We start from the raw sequence: 8034 nt of genomic DNA, 5'->3' as shown, positions 1-8034 counted from the left end.
ACAGAAGAGACCCAATTCCACTTTCTCTATGTGTTCAGCTATGGGCGATGAGACGTTTAGTCTTTGTACTGTAAATAACCACCTATCACAACATGCATACACAATTTGGCTAGGGCTTCTCAATAGATTCCTCTTCCTTCCTCCTCTTTTTCTTCTTCTTATTAATAATAATTATTATTATTTTCTATAAGCCCCTTTAAGAAGGTGGTTTAGACTTGAACACACACACACACAAATCTGAGTGTGCAGTAGAGAGGTCTGGAGAGATGGCTCAGCAGTTAAGACCACTTGTTCTTGCAGAGGACCAGGGTTTGATTCCTAGCAGTCACCTAGTGACTTACAACCATCTTTAACTCCAGTTCCAGGAGGTTCAATAACCTCTTCTGACCTCCCTCCAAGGGTACCAGGGATATATGCATGGTGTACGGACATATATTTGAGCTAAACATTCACAAATAAATAAATCCATTTTGGGGGAAAAAAAGAGTCCATAGATGATCAGAGAAGGCAAGAATGCTGGAAGCTTGTAGTAATGAGGAGCGGGCCTGCTTTTCATCCCGCCCTGCTCCCAGCCACTCGACTAGCTTATATTCCGAGATAACAACACACAAATTGTATTCATTTAAACACTGCCTGGTCCATTAGTTCTAACCTCTTATTGGCTAACTCTTACATATTTGTTTAACCCATCTCCATTAATGTGTATCGCCACTTGACTGTGGCTTACCGGTATGAGTCTAACCAGCATCCAGCTAGGAGAGGAGAGCCACGGCATCTGCCACACTGTCTTCTTCCTCCCAGAATTCTATTCTGTCTACCATGCCCATCTAATGGCTGCCCTATCAAAATTCAAGGCAGTTTTCTTTATTCAACCAATGAAAGCAACACATAGAAAGAAGATCCTCCTACACCAGAAGCTGAGATGTGAAGGTGGAGAGTGGCTAATGGTTCCAGCTGGAATTTTTCAGTGAGAACAGCTTGAATCCTGAATTCCATATCTAGAGAACAAGGCTCGCAGCTGGACTGAATAATCCTTTTTGGAAGTTTAAAATTCCTTATCTTTTTATTCCTGATACCATTACTGCAATTTACAGGGCAATATACCTGATGAAATGAAAAGGGAAAGACAAAGCTACAGCATACAAAGGACCTCAGGAATGTCCATCTAATTGACACTGCATCACACTAATCAGTAGCTGCCCTTTCTGCAGTAACTTTTGACTACGGATCATTGTTCCTTAGGTGGCAGAGTTTTACAGTTCCTCTAAAGCATTTAGGATGACTGTTTCTGAGTAACCTGCTCCTTCCTGATAATCACCCTCCCTGCCCCTAGCCCCTAAGAATTGTAGCCATTTTCAGCTGTTTTTTTTTTTTTCCCCTTCTACTCCCATACCCACCACTTTCTTACTAGACAAGAATGGAATCGTCTCTCAACCGGGTACCTGTATGTTTCCTCTCTGCCCTTTAGTTATTGTACCTATGAATCATTCTATTTTATGAATAGACTATTAGAAATAATTTAATTACTTGTAACTCTGCTTTCTTTTGGCCAGTCTTGTTTCACAGCTGTAATTTTATACAGAGTGGCTAGTTCTAATTTTCAGAAAAATTGTTCTTCAGTTCTAAAGTTTGTAAGGCTTATTTATAGGTCGTATTTTGAAATAAGACCTATAAATCAGGAAATTTGCAGGCAAATGAATGGAACTAGAAAAAAAATCATCCTGAGTGAGGTAACACAGATTTATAAAGACAAATATGACATGTACTTATTCATAAGTGGATATAAGGGATAACTGTGCTATAATCCATAGACACAGAGAGACTAAGTAGCAAGGAGGTTCAAGGGGGAAACCTGAATCTCCCTGGGAAGGAGAAATAGAAGAGATTTCCTGAGTGGGATGTGGGCAGGTGGGGATGGGAACACGAGCAATCAGGTTGGGAGGGAGTGAAGGGAAGAGAGAACTGCAAGAGAAGGCTGGGAAAGGGGCATTCAGGGTCAGATCTAAGGGGACCTTGCTAAGACTCCTAACAGTAACAGATATGTAACCTGAACTGGCCATCTCCCATGACCAATCAATTCTTGATGTCTTATATGCCAATAAATAAAGAACTTCTTCATGCCTAAATGTCAATCATAAGTCAGAAGTTTTCTGATATTTCTAAACTAAGACTGAATATTAAATATAATATAATCCATCAACTAATAATAATACTGAAAGATCTCAAGTGGTAGCGAAAGAAAGAGTATATTTTCTGGATTTATTTTTGAAATCCATAAACAGTATTTTAACTTCTCTTGTCAATAGTAAACATTGCCCTGTAGCTTAAGATACGACTGAACAGTTGAATGCAGGTGACCTGAGTTTAATTGCCAGCACCCATCAGGTGACTCAGAACTGACTGTAACTTGACCTGCAGAGGATCCAAGGCCTCCTCTGGCATCTGCAGACATTTCACTCAGGTGCACAGGCCTCCACAAAAACACATAGATGCACACGTACACACAGTCACACACACACACACTTAAAAATCAAATAAAGACCAAAAAATAAAACATTGTTTTCTTGATTTTAGATTGAAAATAAAATGCAGTTATTAGTCTATGAATGTCTTAATTAATTACATGTTAAACTCTTTATACAATGAGAACAAAATAATTGTTTTTGTTTATGGCATATAACGCGACCCATGTATATAATGGATGATCATTTCATGTCTGTTACCATAAACATTTATCATTTCTTTGTAGTTAAAAATTATTCAGAGTCCTCTGTTCCAGGTTTCTGTGAACTGAATAGTCTGTTTTTATTAATACCAGTTACCTTACTCTGTAACAGAATACCAGCAAGAACTGTTTAATTCCTCTCCTCTAGTCTATAGGTGTCAATCTCTTTCAATATAAAGTCCAAACAGCTCTATATACTGGCTTCAAGAATCCTGTATAACTGTGTAGAACACAACTCAAGCAGACTTCTCACTTCTCAGCAGTTCACACCCAGTGGTGTGCATCCAGTCAGTTACAACTCAGTTAAGTAGAATAATACAGATTTAATTTATATTTTTTTAACCAGTTAAGGCATTAGACGAACACCTCCCCGTAACTATACATAAATCAAAAGGCTGGGTGGGAGCAGATACTTTCTGGGTAAACCTGGAGCTTGTCACTCACTGTAAATAAACCATATGGGGTCAGATATCTTAGCCCTTTTTATGGATGATCAGCTTGAGTGTCAAGGCGTTCAGGTGACTGCCAAGTTGTATAGCTACAAACTTTACTACTTCAGTTGAGCCATCCCCATTTTCAAATAGTAACTTTATAGGCAATGTTTTCCTCACATCCTGTGTCCATCTTCATCTAACTTCCAGATTGTTCTCAACACATGGGTTTTCACTAAAGCACAGGCTAACATGACTGATATGATCCCAGGGGGGAAATCAGGGGTTTACTATCACAGGTAATGATATTAAAAAAATGGATCTTCTTCAATCTGGCTGTACCCTGATGCTACCAGTATGGGTCAGTTACGTCAGGGATCAAATACCCTGGGATTTGAACACTAACTTTAGGGAGCTAATAAACAGAGAAGGTCTTTTCAGCTGGATTTCACCAGGGGTGCTCTCACTGAGGACTCTGAAGCCTGACTGTGGCATGACCTGGACCATGAGCCGGCGAGTTTCGTATAGAACAAGGGCCAGGAGTGGCACAGAGCTCTCAGTGGTGAGTCCCGGGACCTGAGCCACAGATTCAGGATTGTCCTGCACAGCAGCTGCTCCCTACACAGGTGAGTTCTCCTTCCCTGAGATGGAGTGCTTACAACCACAGGTGGTGCTCTCTCAAGGGTCTCTTACAATATATTTCATTTCCACAAAATTAGGGACTCTGCCTTAATTCATAGCATTTTTAGAGTAGAGAAACCAATGTATCCACACCTCGCCCCGTAAGCTCACAAGCATGGTCTCTTAACTCTCTGCCACACCTTTGGTACAATGCACAAAGCGTGGCGTCGGTCTCTGCAGATGAACGGGATATGAAGGTCACTGGGGGGTCATATGTTGTTCCACTGCAGCAGCACACGGCTTTCCTCACTGCACATTAGATAAATGTTATAAACTTTTGTGAATTCAAGGTCCCCTCCCCTTTCTTTAAGCATCTCTTAGGATCAAATTGAGGACAAATCTCAGTACTTCCCAGGGAGAGACTTATTGAGAAGAAACATGGAGAAGCTCTGTGTTTCCACCCCCAGTTGACGATGTGTTGCAGTAGTTTGGTTTGGTTTTCACTTCTGCCATGAGATTGACTTCAGTACAATCCAACTTAGAATGTGAAACACGGAGACTGTACTCACTGCTGTAGTTAGTGCACAGGCATGACAGTTGTCTTACCGTGCACTTCATGTCCACTGAGACTATAAATTTTCGAGACTTAACTGAAACCTTATAGTATTTATAAACTTTTGATCATATGTAGTTTTTCATTAGCAGGTGGAAGGTATTCAGACAGGACCAAAGCAGTTTTCAGGAGAATTGAGAGTGAGGCATAGTCCAAGCCTGAGATGGATGGGTTCATTCTATTTCGTTGTATTAATACTTCATGCACTCCCCTCTAGGGCTAGTGACAGTCCCGTCATTAAATTGTGTTTATTGTTATTATTGTATGTGTGTGCGCATCCACGCGCACACACACAAGTGAGAGGACCGTGTTGTGGAGTCTGTTCTCTCACTTTTACAAATGGCCTAGGTATCGGATGCAAGTCCTCAGGTCTTCGTAGGATGTGCTTTGCCCACTGAGCCATTTTGCTGGCTCCAGCCATGTTTTTCCAGTAGTTTCCTTAAGAACAGTGATTGGTTAAGTACTCAGTTTAAACTACCATGTTTTATTAAAACAAATCTGTAAGACAAATTAAGTCCCTATTTAAAAAAAACTGACTGGGAACTTTTTTGGTCTAAGACAATAGTTCTCAACTTCCCAAATGCTGACACCCTTTAATTCAGTTCCTCATGTTGTGGTGACCTCAGCCATAAAATTATTTCATTGCTACCTCATAACTGTAATTTGCTACTGTTATGAATCATAATGCAAATATCTGATATGTGACCCCTAAAGGGGTCGAGAACAGCTGGTCTAAGAAATGTGTTTGACTTCAAAACTTTAATCTCATGGATACACTCCAGATGCGGAGAGTGCAGGTAGAGGAACAAGACCATTAATCCACACTGACTCCTGACAGTATGGTGTATATACCCACTGGGCTTTCCTGTCATTTAAACAGCAAAAGTATGCTGGTTTTCCTTGGCCATAGTTTTCCTCATTCTTGAGTCCACAAAAGTGCTGCTCTGACAACACACGTCTCATTCCCGCACTCAGGAAGGAGAGCGGCAAGTTCCAGGTCAGCCTGGGCTACATAGCGAGACTTTGTCACAAAACAAATTGCTAAAGTCAATTATTCCTTTCTATCATTTTGCAAAAGGATACTTTTGGTAGCAAAACAGTCACCACTTAAAGTTATATGTGGCAAAGCATATAACCTATCTGAATTCAATTTATCATTTACTTGAAGATTAATTGTTCCATCTAGCCTGGGCATTCAAGAGCCTACTTTTGATTATATGTTTCCTTTTTGATTGAGACAATGGATAAGAGCAGAAATTTATTCTGTTTTCAGCATACAGGGTAACAGGGTACAGAAAAATCACAATTCTTTTGATCTCCAAATTTAGCTTGTGACTGAGGCTTTGAAATCGCATTATTATATTTATCTGAGTAAATATCTTTGTCTAAAAGAGCACATTATAAGATTTTGTTATCTGGTTGTTTCTAAAGTTAAAATAACTTAAAATTTGAAGCATAAATGATAGTTCTGTGACAATATAAACATTTTATTGACTTTTAGAAGCTAATACTTTAATAAAAATGTAGGGAAACTCTCATGAATACTAAGTATTCAAACACCAGAGTGACTTTATATGAACTACAGTCACTCTGGAGTCAGAAGAAATCCATAAAACATAAATGACATGAGAGTCCAAGGAGGCATTGGAAATTTTTTGATTTTATTAAAACACAGGGGGAGATCCATTGTAAGTTAGTTCCGAGATACATCTTTTTTTTCTTGAAGATATTCAAATATGACACATATATTTTCAGATAACTGTAATAGTCTTTTGTGGTTATGGGAACCAAACCTGAGGTTTCACACATGGAAGAAAAACACTCCACCACAGAGTTACATGACTGGCCCTAGAAAAGTACTCTCATTTAAACTAATTTTTTATAATCTCTCTCTCTCTCTCTCCCTCCCTCCCTCCCTCCCACCCTCTCTCATATGTGTGTTTTTGTGCCTGTGTTTATGTGTGTATGTGCATGTGTCTATGTGTGTGTCTGTGTCTATGTGTGCATATGTCTGTGTGTGTATGTGCCTGTGTCTGTCTAGAAGGGGGGTTCTCATAGGTGTCACAGTATGTTTGCAATGCTAGCACATAGAATTATCAAATTTACAAGGATCATAGATGCCATCCATGTACAAATTTCTACTAGCCTTCCCAGTATTGCACTAGTTAAACACAATCCAATATCTAAGAAATGATAATTAATGTGCTAGCATTCCAAACAGATGACATGTGTTTAAAATGGTGCATTATAATAACTTGAAATGTGTGAAATAGGCTGAAGATATATGCAATATGTATAACTATGTCAGGCCACTGTACATGTCACAAAATGTATAAGAAATATTTTTAGTTTAAAAAGATTTTCTTCTTCTTTTTTTAATAGAGTCTCGCTGTGTGCCCTTGGCTGTCCTGGAACTCACTTTCTAAAGCAGTCCGCCCTAGAACTCGCAGAGATGCACTTGCCTCTGCCTCCTAGGTGCTGGAATAAAAGGCGTGAACCAGAACACCCAGTGAGAACAAAATTTCACATGCAGTTTTTCAGGTTAGCCCAAAGGTTAAGAATTTTTTCTGCCTCAGCATCAAGACATGAGCGACTTAAAACTAACACTCTGGCAGTTCCGTGAATAACATCTCTTGTTACGCCTGATACCTAACCGTCAAAATAAGGAGATGAAAACACACACATGGGTGGGTGTGCTGGCGCACACCTGTAATCCCAGCACTGGAGAGGCAGAGACAGGTGGATCTCAGTGAGTCATAAGCCAGTTTGGTCGACAAAACGAGTTCCAGGACAGTCAGAACTGTTACACAGAGAAACCCTGTCGGAAAACCAAAGAGGGAGAGAGAGAAGAAATCTACATGGACCAATGGCCCTTCTCATCAGGGAAGTGTTGATAGTGTGAGGCGTGGTCCTGGGGCTTGAAGCATCCGCCGTCATCTGTGGTCATCATTACATGTGCTATAGGACAACAGGGCCTCACACATGCAATAGAGAAATTCAGCCTGCGTGTTTCCTTTAGGGCAAAGAGTTCCTCCTTACTCTCATATGGAGCTACTTTAATAGACATGTAAGAACGGTCTGCCCAGTGACAAACGTTCAACGGCCGCGGTATCCTGACCGTGCAAAGGTAGCATAATCACTTGTTCCTTAATTGGCAAAGGTCATGAGTCGGATCACAGCAGCATTCACAAATGTACAAGAATTTAGGATTCTCCCAACTGACAAATACCCAACTGTAGGAAATTGAAATCCCGCAACAATGCTTCTTTATGTCATGATTAATATAAGTATAGGGGTAAAACACATGGGCAGTAGACTATGCATTCTGTTTGTTTCATTTAATTCAGTTCAAAGTTAAAACATGGTGAAATAAATGTTGATAATGCAGAAGTGTATATGTGTGTGTGTTATGGTGTGGTAGGGGTTTGGTGTGTGTGGCACTGTGTGTGTGTTATGGTGTGGTGGGGGTATGGTGTGTGTGGCACCCTGTGTGTGTGTGAATGTGTGTAATACACACTCATGCGTGTGGGTTCACGGGCAGGCCAGAGGAGGGTATTGATGTCCTCCTGTATCAGTCTCTGCCTTACTTCTTTGAGGCAACTTCTAGGTTGGAGCCAGAGACAACTAAAAATCCTTTGGTCTCT

This window comes from Alexandromys fortis, unplaced genomic scaffold (assembly GCF_014885135.2).
Source record: "Alexandromys fortis isolate MF-2015 unplaced genomic scaffold, M_Fortis_MF-2015_v1.1 scaffold_367, whole genome shotgun sequence".
Classification (NCBI taxonomy): Eukaryota; Metazoa; Chordata; class Mammalia; order Rodentia; family Cricetidae; genus Alexandromys; species Alexandromys fortis.
The sequence above is the reverse complement of the archived record's forward strand: the minus strand, read 5'-3'. Positions refer to the sequence as shown.